This window comes from Apium graveolens, chromosome 11 (assembly GCF_009905375.1).
Source record: "Apium graveolens cultivar Ventura chromosome 11, ASM990537v1, whole genome shotgun sequence".
Taxonomy (NCBI): domain Eukaryota; kingdom Viridiplantae; phylum Streptophyta; class Magnoliopsida; order Apiales; family Apiaceae; genus Apium; species Apium graveolens.
The window spans coordinates 41,032,419-41,047,874 of record NC_133657.1 but is presented as its reverse complement, the minus strand read 5'-3'; the positions used below and the strand labels follow the sequence as shown (position 1 = coordinate 41,047,874).

At 35.1% G+C, this 15,456-nt stretch overlaps 1 non-coding gene across 1 annotated transcript; it reads right to left on the bottom strand.

The window, feature by feature from the left end:
* Positions 1 to 970: 970 nt before the first annotated feature.
* LOC141698706 (small nucleolar RNA R71) lies at positions 971 to 1,077 on the bottom strand. Its single transcript, XR_012565211.1, has one exon. It is a non-coding gene; the product is annotated as a small nucleolar RNA R71 (small nucleolar RNA).
* Between the last annotated feature and the right edge of the window lie 14,379 nt (positions 1,078 to 15,456).

Here is a 15,456-nt window from a genome sequence, read left to right as displayed (position 1 = left end):
TTATAGTGTAAACCCTATGTCTGTGTTTATATACTACACAGTTACAAGATAATCGCTAATTGATATGGAATACAATTCTGCTTCCTAATATATATCAATCAGATATCTTCTATTCCAAGTATTCCATTCTTCACGGAATTCCTTCTTCATGCATATCTCTTCTTATGTTTATCTTGATCTTCTTAACTTTAATCAGCTACTGTCCTTATCTGATCGTCCTTCAGCACTTAAGTTCCGATATCTATCTCCTGATAACATAAGTACTGATATCCCTTAAGTTCTGTCGTCCAGTATAAGTACTGATCAGTTAAGTACTGATTTGTTCTGTTCAAATAAGATCTGAAATCTAAACATAAAACATATTAGCCATGACATTATCAAATATATCTAACAACGTGCTACTTATTGTTTCCGGTTGTGTTTCAGGTACTTTAGCGAGCATTTATGCAAACACGTTCTCGTACTCGCAAGAGGACTTTAGATACGGCTGAGGAGACGGACGAAGTTCTTGATATTCCGGAGAAGATAGATTTTGAAGATTCGGATACAGAAAGTGAGCAGAAAGAACCAGTAATTATGGGTGATCGTATAGTTCCGGCAGATCCAGCTCTTATGGACTTTTATCGGCCTAAAATTTATGACATTCAGTCAAGCATCCTTCACCCGGCTATTCAGGCTAACACTTTTGAAATCAAGTCGGGCACTATTCAGATGGTGCAGAATTCTGTTTCTTTCGGAGGTGCTGCTACTGAAGATCCCAACATGCACATCAGGAATTTTGTCGAGATCTGTAGTACTTTCAAATATAATGGTGTGACTAATGAGGCTATCAAGCTGAGGCTTTTCCCATTCTCTCTGAGGGGATAAAGCTAAGGACTGGTTACATTCTGAACCAGTTGGGTCCATCACTACTTGGCAAGATCTTGCGCAAAAGTTCCTGGTAAAGTTCTATCCAATGGAATAAACTGCGGCTATGAGGAGTGCTCTTACTCAGTTTGCGCAGCAACCTATAGAATCCATGTGTGAAGCTTGGGAGCGCTACAAGGAGATGTTGAGAAAGTGTCCACATCATGGTATGCCTGATTGGATGGTGATCATTGGTTTCTATAATGGTTTGGGGGCCCAATCTCGGCCCATACTCGATGCAGCAGCTGGAGGCGCCTTGTGGGCCAAAAGCTATACTGAGGCTTATAATCTTATTGAAACTATGGCTGCAAATGAGCATCAAAACCCAACTCAAAGGATGATGCATGGGAAGGTAGCAAGTATTCTGGAAGTTGATGCAGCTACAGCTATTGCAGCACAACTCCAAGCGCTGTCAATGAAGGTTGATTCTTTAGCCACCTATGGAGTCAATCAGATAGCTATGGTCTGTGAGCTTTGTGCAGGTTCTCATGCTACGGATCAGTGTTCTCTTGTTAATGAATCTGTTCAGTATGTGAACAATTATCAGTGACCGCAGCAGCCTGTGCCAGCTACTTATCATCCTAATAACAGAAATCATCCAAATTTCAGCTGGAGTAATAATCAGAATGTTATTCAGCAACCATATCAGCAAGGCGTAAGTAAACAGTTTAATCCACCTGGATTCCAGCAACCACAGCATTATGCTCAAAGGCAATCATATCCTCAACAAGGAGGTGCTGCTCCACCTTCTAGTGCTGATTTTGAGGAACTTAAGCTGTTGTGCAAAAGTCAGGCTGTTTCTATCAAGACCTTGGAAAATCAAATCGGTTAAATAGCCAATGCAGTGCTCAATTGTCAACCCGGCACACTTCCCAGAGATACTGAAGTGCCAGGCAGAAAGGAAGCTAAAGAGCAAGTCAAGGCTATTACCTTAAGGTCTGGAAAAGTTGCTGATGCTGAAAAAGCAAAAGACGGATAAGCTGAAGTTGGTGATGAAGAAGCTAAGCAAAAGGAGACAGCGGCGGAATCAAGGAAGACTATAACGATTGGGAAATTTACGTTGTATTATATCATGTTTATAATAAAATTATGTATATTAATATGTCAATTATGTGTGATTATCTGTTAAACCTTAACTGTTACGTGTTACGTGCATTCCGTGTCATTTCTGTATTTTTAAGGTATTTTTCAGATGTTTTATTTTGCATTCATTGCTTTCATTTCAAACATTTTATGACCCAAACCACGATTTTAAAGCCAGTATTTCAAATAAAATAATGGGCCTTATTTTTCATCAAACGGCTTTTACAATCGCATTATTCTGAACATCTAGATATTTTGTAAATTTTCTCGTTTTACGAAAAATGATTTTCTGGGCCCCATTGGGTGTTAAAAACCCCACAAAAATTACATTTTTATTTTTATAAAATTATAGGACTTTTATTTATACCATTTCTTTATATTTTTACATTATTCACAATTTTTGGGAAATTTTGGCATATATATTGTATATATAAAATATTTATAAATTAAATTTTAATACTCAAAAATTATAAAATTAGGGGCCTATTAATTTTAAAAAAATGTAGAATTAGGGCCTTAATTTTAATTAGGAGTATTATTTTTACTACTATAAATAGCCTAATTATTAATTAATTATAATTAATAAATCAGTTAAATTCAGAAAAATACAAAAATTCTCTGTAATTCGGGTCGGGAAGAACAGGGTCGGGTCGAGAATTCAAGCCGTGATTTTGAGCAGATTACAGCACCAAAACAAGCGATTCAAGTACCCAAATCGAAGGTTTCGATATGTTCTTTCCATTTCTAGCATCAATTTCAAGTTTTAATTCGTAGTTTTTGATTTTTGATTTCTAGGGTTTATGTTCGAATTAGGGCTTTTTGATTTCAGGGTTATTTTGATGTTTTGACGATTGATATAGCTTGGTTATGTGATTTACAGTTGATTCATGGTGTTTAATTGATGAAACGATACCTAAATAGCAAAGTTCGATTATTAGGGTTTATACCGAATTTTCAAATTATAACTCGATGATTTCTGGGAATCTTTGGTTCTTGAAAGGTTAGGGCTTTGATTGTATATGTTCTTAGCTTTAATTTGCACTATAGAACGTTAAGTTTCGTTTACAGAATCAAAAGATGGGTTTTTGGCCGGAGTTAAAGTCGGTGGTTGATCGATTTTGGCCGGAGAAGTTGTTACTGGGATGATTCCGGGATGTTTTGCTTATGATTAGATTGTTCTGTTGATTTGCAATGAAAAGCACCCAAGAACCGTATCAAACGGTGTTGATTTGGGGCTGTAATTGATTCACCGGAATCCGGTGAAGTCGCCGGATTCTGGAAAAATCCGGTCATGTTCTTCATGACCCGGATGGTGACCCGGTTGACCCGTGTGGTTAACCCGGTTTTGATCTGTTTTGTCAGATGGTTGGTTTCTGACAAATGTTTCTGGATTTTTAATTAATTATATTTTTATAAAATAAAATGAGTTTATTAATTCTGAAAATCAATTAAAAATCAGTTTTAAATTCTGAAAAATATTATTAATAATTCATAAATTATTTTCTTAATTTATAAATTCGAATTTAGTGATTCAATTAAGTATTTAATGACTTATTTATTTATTTATTTATTATTTAGTAATTAAGTAATTATTTAATAATTAAGTATTAAAATTAATCGAATACTATGATTAAAGATTCGACTATTAGGGAGAATAAAATAAATAACTCGTAATTATACGAGTAATTGAACGATAAGTTCGATTATTAATATTATTATTATTCAGACGATAGTTAATTGTTCGTAAAATATCGTAATAATTACTCGTAGCGAGTAATTAAATACAGATAGTGAATTTAAGTCGCATAAACTGTAATAATAACCGTAATGTTTCGATAATTATGCGAGGAATGTGAATAACTCGTATAAATACGAGTAGTGGATCGTTGAATTGAATTCTGGTTCGAATAATAGTCTATTTATTCGACAGTTATTGTTTCAGTTAATGATATTGATTATTTATTTATAAATAATCGATCTAATCGAATAAATAACGATAAGTTGTAAATATTTGTAATAAATTATGATTAATCCTAATAAATAAGGATTAATTATTTTAACTTATTAAATAATTTATTTATTTATTATTTATTAGTTATTTATTTATTAAATCATTAAAAGTGATTAATTATTCCGATAATGAATCAAATAACTTTCAATAAATCATAACTTATTCATTTTAACTCCAAAAATTATAAAAAAATTATTTTGACTTTGATTTTCTTAAATAATAATTTTAGGATTTAAAAATTTGTAATAATTAATTATATCGAATAATAAATTGAATTATCAGTGTTTAATTGATAATAATTCAACCGTTAGTCCGATTTAAGCGAAACGAAAGCCATTTTACATAGAAAAAATGAATTATTTTCATTAAAAATAATATAAAGACCTAATTTATTCTAGAAACTAGTTGAATTTATTAATTGCTTGATTATCAGTCGAAATGTGTGCCGAGACGAGTCCGAAAAATTCCGGAAAAATGGGAAATGAAGTAGAAGGTGATCAACAGAGCAATCAGCGAGTCGATTTTGATTCTAAAAATTATTTTAACTATAAAAATGATTATATGCTTATGTGCTTATATGTATTATGTGATTAATCGAGTCTTACTTGCTTATATGTAATATATGAGTCGGTCATAAGCGTATGGGTAGATAATAGGAACGAAATGAAGTCAATTTAAGATGCAACTGAAGTACAAAATGACTTAACCAGTCTATTTTGCTAACAGAAGCTAAGTCAGCAAAGCAGATCGAGTAGGTGATAGACGAAAGTGAGTTAATTGCAGTAAGTCGCGCAGAAGGCAAGTTTCTCCTCTATTCTATTTTCCAGAATAATGATATTCTCTTCAGATTCTTATTACAATTGCACTCTTTTAATTCTCTTGTTCATATTTTATTTCACTTCTTGATTTATTCTTCTCATTTGAATTCATTATTCGTATTCCAATTGTTACTCACCATTATTGATATATTCTGGTGATTAGAATATATCAAAGCATACCGATTGTTCTGGTTGCTATTCCAGGGACTGGATAATATTACTTTTGGGATTAAGTTTACTTAATCCTAAGGACCGGGACATAACCGGATCCTTGAGATGGGCCGTAGTACCTGGGTGCCCGATGAGATCTATATAGTGAGATATTGATCTGCACTGTATCCTGGCTGATCATCAGGGTATAGCTGCGAACTTGAGTCCAGTTTAGTTCGTTTGTACTCGCCAGTAATGGCCTTGTTTCTATTCTCGTGAGGTTATATCTTTACAGATATACCCGGGTTACGGATTCATTTATATTTCTTTAACACTGTTTATATTTTGTAGACTTATTGAGCAAATTTCTGGCTCACCCCTTTTGTTGTTATTCACCTTACTATTTTCAGTTAAGAAGAAATATGAAACCCATCAGGACACGAGTGGTAAAGAAGCGGGTCAAGCCTCGGGATCCTCTCATACCCAAGGTGTTGATCACAATCCAGGAAGAAAGCTTTGAGTTTCCCGAGCAGGTGGAGTGTTGATAGATAGTGTGTGTGTTTGAATAAAAGCTGAACTTAGTTTAAAATGAATTAGATAATGGTTTGTAACAAGGAGAGTTTGTGAGATTTTGAATGTTGGTTTATAATAAAAGTAGTTAGTGGTTCTTGTTTTCATACTTTAACCTAAAAAGGTCCTGGTTAGTGTTAAAGGGGTTTAGTTTCATTTCTTTATTATTTATTAATAAACTTGTACAGGTTTGGTGATTAGCTCGTAACCCCCAGACTTATACCCCGGGTTTGGAGGGCGTTACAGTTTGGCATCAGAGCTGTAGGTTTGGTCCCTGAAAATAAGAACATTAGGATTAAGATAAGATAGGGAGATCACATAGGATAGGAATAGTAAATAGGGAAATCAGTGTTAGGATTTAGGTCAGATTAGATTAGGAAGTATAAATCTTAGGATTGTTTAGTGACTTTTCTTTTCATTGGTATATTATCAGATGGCATCTTCTGGTTATTCTGCGTCTTCCGAGAGGACAGTCACCGGGCCAGCAGCACCAGTTATACCTCCAGTATATGAGTATATGTTTCCTCCTCTACCACCTCCACCACCATTGCCACAGGAGCCGGTACCACCAGTTCAGGGGATAGTTCATGGCCCCATAGAGATGTTTGATCCTTTTGAGTTCTTCGAGCCGATGGTTCCTTTACCAGTTGAGCATCAGTTTTTACCGGGTATTGAGTAGGAGTTACCACCACCGCCATTGTTACCTCCTATACCAGTGCATGCCCCAGAGCCGGACATAGTTTAGATGATTCCAGTCGAGGGGATGGGAGAGCATAATATGGATCTACAGTTAGGTTTACCACAGTAGGGTGCAGGTATTCCGAAGGTTCCTTCACAGGAGTCAGTAGGTCAGGTTGCTCAGCCGTACATGGTACCATACCATGAGTATAGAGTTATGAGGGATGATGTGGAGTATTGGCGGGCACAGTGTCGAGAGATTATGCATCTGTTTGATCAGAGGGACAGAGGACCGTTAGCGGCCCTACAGCCAGATTACTATATGAGACAGCGATTGCAGTCGGTGTTGATGAGCGCTACTTGGGAGCTTGATGATTTGACACATGATGGACCTCCTTCTTTTGCAGAGTTCTATCGGATATTTCGCTTGGCACAGACTTTGGTCCAGGCACTTAGAGAAGAGCTTAGGCGTATTCCGCCTGGGTTCTGAGACAGGGACGGTTGAGACAGTGACTTCAGGATACAGATGTATATAGAGGCAGCATAGTATAACCTAGTGAGTAGTGTGTACGTGTGTACTAGTAGTTTAACCTGTAGTAGGATTTTGACCTGTAGTGGTAGTATGACTTGTAGCCCCGGTGATTACCAGCAGAGCGAGACTTTTTGTATCAAGCATTTACACCTGAGGCTGGTGTCATATATATAAACTGAACTTTTCAAATTTCTTTTATTTAAATTTCAGTCTTTACAGTTTTACAGCATTTACTTTCACTTCATTATTTTACCATTTTCTTTTATATTATAATTCCTGTTGAAAAAAAAAGGAGAAAGAGAAAAGAGAGAAGAAAAGAAGAAAAGAACAACTATTTTATTTAACTGTTTATATTTCCAGTTTTTACATTCAGCAACTGTATTCTTTATATAAATCATCTTATTAATACCGGATAAATTGTTTTCGTACCCACTGGCAATTGTTTATTAAACTGTTAAATAAATATCACATGTTTATTATCAGAAGAAGATGGCACCAAAAAGAAAGACTAGGGCTGAGACTTCTAATAGTAATTCTGAAGGTCAGACTAATGAGACCATGAACCAAATGTTCCATCTGATGCAACAACAGATGGTAATGATGCAGCAGCAGATGCAGCATCAACAACAGTAAATCCAACAACAAATGTTACAACAGCCACCTCATCCTGAGCCTCAATTACCACCAGCATTACCTGTTGTTACTTTTAAGCAGTTTCAGTCAGTTAAACCTCCAGAATTTGATGGGTCTACTGATCCTATTAAAGCTACCACCTGGTTAAAAGAAATAGAGAAAGCGTTTGCACTAGTGAAGATAGGTGAGGACCAGAAGACTGATTTTGCTAGTTACTTGTTGAAGGGAGAGGCAAATTATTGGTGGGAATCTAAAAAGGCTTTAGGGGGTGAAGATGTTATTACTTGGGATAGGTTTAAAGAGTTATTTTTAGAAAAGCATTTTCCTCGCTACGTAAAGAATAAGATGCAGATAAAGTTTTTAGAGTTAAAGCAGGGGAGTATGTCTATAACAGAATATGAAGCCAAATTTAATGAATTGGCTAGGTTTGTTCTGGAACAGGTGGACACTGAAGAGAAACGAGTGCAGAGGTTTCAAGAGGGATTACAACCATGGATACGTGGACAGGTTGCAGTTTTTGAATTAACAACATATACTGCTGTAGTCCAAAAAGCCTTGATCATCGAAGGAGAAAGTGAAAGATCTCAACGAGATAGAGGACAGGGAAGTTTCCAAGACCGTTCCAACAGGAAGCCGGGATTTCAAACCCGGGCAAATTTAAATTTCAAAAGGATAGGACAAGGTACACAAAAAGCAGGTAATCATTTCCAAGCCTCCAAACAGCAGGGAATTGTTATGGTTTCAGTACCATATTGCAAATCTTGTGGACGCAAGCATACCGGCGTATGTATTAAAGCAGATGTGACATGTTTCAAATGCAAGCAGAAAGGGCACTATTCTAATGAATGTCCAACAGGAAAAATAACAGAAATCACTTGCTACCAATGTGGAAAGAAAGGGCATATCACTAGGAATTGTAAAGGACCAACAATGGCAGCCAGTATTCCGAAAGTATTGGCATTACCTCCGCCACCGCCGCCGAATCAACCCAAAGCAAGGACTTTTAACATGACAATGACAGAAGCAGTGCAGAGTCCAAGTGTGATCGCAGGTACGCTTTTGGTGAATTCCGTAGATTCAAAAGTATTAATTGATTCTGGAGCTACTCGTTCATTTATTTTTGAAGAATTTATTGATAAGTTACATTACGAAATCGAATGGTTGGGCGAGACGTTAATTATAAAATTAGCGAATGATGACCAAGTTCCAGTAGATCGAGTATGTCCTGCGTATGATATAGAAATAGCTGGACATCATTTTTCGGTAGACTTAATTCCTTTTAAGCTAGGAGAATTCGATATTATTTTGGGAATGGATTGGTTAGCATGTCATAATGCTCAGATAGACTGCGCGAATAAAAAGTCAAATTGCGAACTGCGGAAAATGCAACGGTAATATTCAAGGGCGAAAAACAGCGGAATAAATTTCTCACCATGATGCAGACTAAACGATTGCTTCGACAAGGTTGTAAAGTGTGTATAGCTTACGTGTTAGATACTGAAAAAGAAAGTCCTAAAATAGAAGACATTCCAGTTGTATGTGAGTTTCCGGACGTCTTTCCAGACGAGCTTCCAGGGTTACCGCTAGATCGAGAAATCGAGTTCACGATTGATCTAACACCAGGTACAGAACCAGTTTCGAAAGCTCTGTGTCGAATGGCTCCAGTCGAGATGAAGGAATTGTCAATGCAACTGCAAGATCTTCTAGACCGAGGCATCATACGACCTAGTGTATCCCCATGGGGTGCACCAGTGTTATTTGTAAAGAAGAAGGATGGCAGCATGTGATTATGCATCGACTATCGGGAGTTGAATAAACTCACTATTAAGAACAAGTATCCTTTACCGAGAATTGACGATTTGTTCGACCAGCTAAAAGGAGCTGCATGGTTTTCGAAGATAGATTTGCGATCAGGTTATCATCAATTGAAGATTAAAGATGAAGATATTCCCAAGAATGCGTTTCGTACGAGATATGGACATTACGAGTTTCTTGTAATGGCATTCGGTTTGACAAACGCGCCAGCTGCATTCATGGATCTGATGAACAGAGTATTCAAGAAATATTTGGACAAATTCGTGGTTGTATTCATTGATGACATCTTGATTTACTCCAAGACGGAAGAAGAGCATGCAGAACACTTGAGGATAGCTTTGGAAATTTTGAGGAAAGAGCAACTATACGCAAAATTCTCAAAATGTGAATTCTGGTTAAGGGAAGTACATATTCTAGGGCATATCATCAGTAGAGAAGGCATCCAAGTCGATCCAGCAAAGATTGAAGCTGTGTTGAATTGGGAACGACCAAAGACACCGACAAAAGTTCAAAGTTTCTTGGAATTGGCAGGGTATTATCGAAGATTTGTCAAAGATTTTGCGAAAATAACAACGCCGTTGACGAGGTTAACTCGAAAAAGTGAAAAGTTTGTATGGAATGATAAATGTGAAGAAAGTTTCCAAGATTTGAAGAATCGGTTAGTAACCGCACCGGTACTTGTATTGCCAGATGAGCAAGGGAATTTCATTATTTTCAGCGACGCTTCGTATCGTGGGCTAGGATGTGTATTGATGCAGCATGGTAACGTCATCGCCTATGCTTCGAGACAACTTAAACCCCATGAACAGAAATATCCTATGCATGATCTAGAATTGGCAGCGATCGTATTTGCATTGAAGCTTTGAAGACATTATCTCTACGGTGAAAAATGTGAAATCTATACGGATTATAAAAGTCTGAAGTATATCTTTACGCAAAAAGAATTGAATATGCGACAACGTCGATGGCTGGAATTGATAAAAGATTATGATGTCACGATTAGTTATCATCCAGGGAAAGCAAATGTTGTAGCAGATGCGCTGAGCAGGAAAGAAAATTGAATCGGTTAACTTCATGCGAAGAATTAGCCAAGGAATTTGACAAATTGGAAATCGAGATTCGTATTCCCAATGAATCTGTAGAAGCTATCTACGCTATGACTTTCCAACCGGAGTTGCTTGAGAAGATTCGCCGTTGTCAAGAAGAAGTGATAAGTCAAGATGATGACCTAATAGGAGAGGAGATCACAACTCAAAAAGATAATGAAGGAATTTTACGTTTTGCATCGAGAATTTGGATTCCTAATATGGCGGAACTAAAAGAAGAAATGATGCGAGATGCGCACAGTTCGAAGTATTATATTCATCCAGAAAGTACAAAGATGTATCGTGATCTGAAGGAAAACTTTTGGTGGCCGAATATGAAGAAGGAAATAGCAGAATGGGTGAGTAAATGCTACACATGCCAGCGAGTTAAAGCGGAACATCAACGTCCGAGCGGATTATTACAACCGTTAGACATTCCAGAATGGAAATGGGAACATCTAGCGATGGATTTTGTAGTAGGACTACCGAGGACTAGGGAAAATCATGATGCGATATGGGTAATCATTGACAGACTCATGAAGTCGGCACATTTTCTACCAATTAACGAAAGATTTTCGCTTGACAAGCTAGTGCATTTGTATCTCAAGGAAATTGTGATGCGACATGGAGTTCCAATATATATCGTGTCTGATCGAGATCCTCGCTTCAACTCAAGATTTTGGAGACAATTTCAAGAATGTCTTGGAACAAAATTAAACATGAGTACCGCTTATCATCCTCAAACCGAAGGGCAAAGTGAAAGAACTATCTAAACGATTGAAGACATGCTACGAGTTTGTGCAATCGATTTCGAAGGCAGTTGGGATGAGCATCTACCTTTGGTGGAATTTTCTTATAATAACAGCTATCACGCCAGCATTGGAATGCCACCGTATGAAGCACTATACGGGAGAAAATGCAGATCACCAGTACATTGGGATGAAGTTGGAGAACGCAAGATTTTGGGTCCAGAATTAATTCAACAGACAAAAGAAAAGATTGAACTTATTCGGAATCGACTCGATGCAGCACAAAACAGGCAACGCAAATATGCAGACCAAGCAAGGAAGAATATGGACTATCAGGAAGGAGAAAACGTATTACTTAAAATATCGCCATGGAAAGGATTGACCAGATTTGGCAATAAGGGTAAATTGAAACCACAATATGTCGGACCGTTTAAAATTTTGAAGAAAGTAGGAAAAGTTGGGTACGAATTAGCTTTACTGCCTCATATGCAACATATTCACAATGTGTTCCACGTGTCGATGCTTAAGCGATATAATCCTGATTCCAGGCATGTAATAGAGTATGAACCGATAGATATCTAACCTGATTTGTCTTTTGTAGAACAGTCGGTAAGGATTTTAGATCGGCGAGAGAAAATATTGAGAAATAAGTCTGTATATTTAGTGCGAGTTTTGTGGAGAAATCCTATGGTTGAAGAATCAACCTGGGAACTTGAAAGTGAGATGTTAGAAAAATACCCTCATTTGTTTTCATAGAAGATTCTGAGGACAGAACCTTATTAAGGGGGGAAGGATGTAATGACTGGGAAATTTATGTTGTATTATATCATGTTTATAATAAAATTATGTATATTAATATGTCAATTACGTGTGATTATCTGTTAAACCTTAACTGTTACGTGTTACGTGCATTCCGTGTCATTTCTGTATTTTTAAGGTATTTTTCAGATGTTTTATTTTGCATTCATTGCTTTCATTTCAAACGTTTTATGACCCAAACCACGATTTTAAAGCCAGTATTTCAAATAAAATAATGGACCTTATTTTTCATCAAACGGCTTTTAAAATCGCATTATTCTGAACATCTAGATATTTTGTAAATTTTCTCGTTTTACGAAAAATGACTTTTCCGGGCCCCATTGGGTGTTAAAAACTCCACAAAAATCACATTTTTATTTTTATAAAATTATAGGACATTTATTTATACCATTTATTTGTATTTTTACATTATTCACAATTTTTGGGAAATTTTGGCATATATATTATATATATAAAATATTTATAAATTAAATTTTAATACTCAAATATTATAAAATTAGGGGCCTATTAATTTTAAAAAAATGTAGAATTAGGGCCTTAATTTTAATTAGGAGTATTATTTTTACTACTATAAATGGCCTAATTATTAATTAATTATAATTAATAAATCAGTTAAATTCAGAAAAATAAAAAAATTCTCTGTAATTCGGGTCGGGAAGAACAGGGTCGGGTCGAGAATTCAAGCCGTGATTTTGAGCAGATTACAGCACCAAAACAAGCGATTCAAGTACCCAAATCGAAGGTTTCGATCTGTTCTTTCCATTTCTAGCATCAATTTCAAGTTTTAATTCGTAGTTTTTTATTTTTGATTTTTAGGGTTTATGTTCGAATTAGGGTTTTTTGATTTCAGGGTTATTTTGATGTTTTGATGATTGATATAGCTTGGTTATGTGATTTACAGTTGATTCATGGTGTTTAATTGATGAAACGATACCTAAATAGCAAAGTTCGATTATTAGGGTTTATACCAAATTTTCAAATTATAACTCGATGATTTCTGGGAATCTTTAGTTCTTGAAAGGTTAGGGCTTTGATTGTATATGTTCTTAGCTTTAATTTGCACTATAGAACGTTAAGTTTCGTTTACAGAATCAAAAGATGGGTTTTTGGCCGGAGTTAAAGTTGGTGTTTGATCGATTTTGGCCGGAGAAGTTGTTACTGGGATGATTCCGGGATGTTTTGCTTATGATTAGATTGTTCTGTTGATTTGCAATGAAAAGCACCCAAGAACCGTATCAAACGGTGTTGATTTGGGGCTGTAATTGATTCACCGGAATCCGGACTTCACCGGATTCCGAAAAATCCGGTCATGTTCTTCATGACCCGGATGGTGACCCGGTTGACCCGTGTGGTTGATCTGGTTTTGATCTGTTTTGTCAGATGGTTGGTTTCTGACAAATGTTTCTGGATTTTTAGTTACTTAATTATATTTTTATAAAATAAAATGAGTTTTATTAATTCTGAAAATCAATTAAAAATCAGTTTTAAATTCTGAAAAATATTATTAATAATTCCTAAATTATTTTCTTAATTTATAAATTCGAATTTAGTGATTCAATTAAGTATTTAATGTCTTATTTATTTATTTATTATTTAGTAATTAAGTAATTATTTAATAATTAAGTATTAAAATTAATCGAATACTATGATTAAAGATTCGATAATTAGGGAGAATAAAACAAATAACTCGTAATTATACGAGTAATTGAACGATAAGTTCGATTATTAATATTATTATTATTCAAACGATAGTTAATTGTTCGTAAAATATCGTAATAATTACTCGTAGCGAATAATTAAATACAGATAGTGAATTTAAGTCGCATAAACTATAATAATAACCGTAATGTTTCGATAATTATGCGAGAAATGTGAATAACTCGTAGAAATACAAGTAGTGGATCGTTGAATTGCATTCTGGTTAGAATAATAGTCTATTTATTCGACAGTTATTGTATCAGTTAATGATATCGATTATTTATTTATAAATAATCGATCTAAACGAATAAATAACGATAAGTTGTAAATATTTGAAATAAATTGTGATTAATCCTAATAATTAAGGATTAATTATTTTAACTTATTAAATAATTTATTTATTAATTATTTATTAGTTATTTATTTATTAAATCATTAAAAGTGATTAATTATTCCGATAATTAATCAAATAACTTTCAATAAATCATAACTTATTCATTTTAACTCCAAAAATTATAAAAAAATTATTTTTGACTTTAATTTTCTTAAATAATTATTTTAGGATTTAAAAATTTGTAATAATTAATTATATCGAATAAAAATTGAATTATCAGTGTTTAATTAATAATAATTCAACCGTTAGTCTGATTTAAGCGAAACGAAAGCCATTTTACTCAGAAAAATGAATTCTTTTCATTAAAAATAATATAAAGACCTAATTTATTCTAGAAACTAGTTGAATTTATTAATTGCTTGATTATCAGTCGAAATGCGTGCCGAGGCGAGTCCGAAAAATTCCGAAAAAATGGAAAATGAAGCAGAAGGTGATCAACGGAGCAATCAGCGAGTCGATTTTGATTCTAAAAATTATTTTAACTATAAAAATGATTATGTGCTTATGTGTATTATGTGGTTAATCGAGTCTTACTTGCTTATGTGTAATATACGAGTCGGTCATAAGCGTATGGGTAGATAATAGGAACGAAATGAAGTCAATTTAAGATGCAACTGAAGTACAAAATGACTTAACCAGTCTATTTTGCTAACAAAAGCTAAGCCAGCAAGGCAAGCCGAGTAGGTGATAGACGAAAGTGAGTTAATTGCAGTAAGTCGCGTAGAAGGCAAGTTTCTCCTCTATTCTATTTTCCAGAATAGTGATATTCTCTTCAGATTCTTATTACAATTGCACTCTTTTAATTCTCTTGTTCATATTTCATTTCACTTCTTGATTTATTCTTCTCATTTGAATTCATTATTCGTATTCCAATTGTTACTCACCATTATTGATATATTCTGGTGATTAGAATATATCAAAGCATACCGATTGTTCCGGTTGCTACTCCAGGGACTGGATATTATTACTTTTGGGATTAAGTTTACTTAATCCTAAGGACCGGGACATAACCGGATCCTTGAGATGGGCCGTAGTGCCTGGGTGCCCGACGAGATCTATATAGTGAGATATAGATCTGCATTATATCCTGGCTGATCAGCAGGGTATTGCTGCGAACTTGAGTCCAGTTTAGTTCGTTTATACTCGCCAGTAATGGCCTTATTTCTATTCTCATGAGGTTATATCTTTGCAGATATACCTGGGTTACGGATTCATTTATATTGCTTTAACACTATTTATATTTTGTAGACTTGTTGAGCAAATTTCTGGCTCACCCCTTTTGTTGTTATTCACCTTATTGTTTTCAGTTAAGAAGGAATATGAAACCCATCAGGACACGAGTGGTAAAGAAGCGGGTCAAGCCTCGGGATCCTCTCATACCCAAGGTGTTGATCTCAATCCAGGAAGAAAGCTTTGAGTTGCCCGAGCAGGTGGAGTGTTGATAGATAGTGTGTGTGTTTGAATAAAAGCTGAACTTAATTTAAAATGAATTAGACAATGGTTTATAACAAGGAG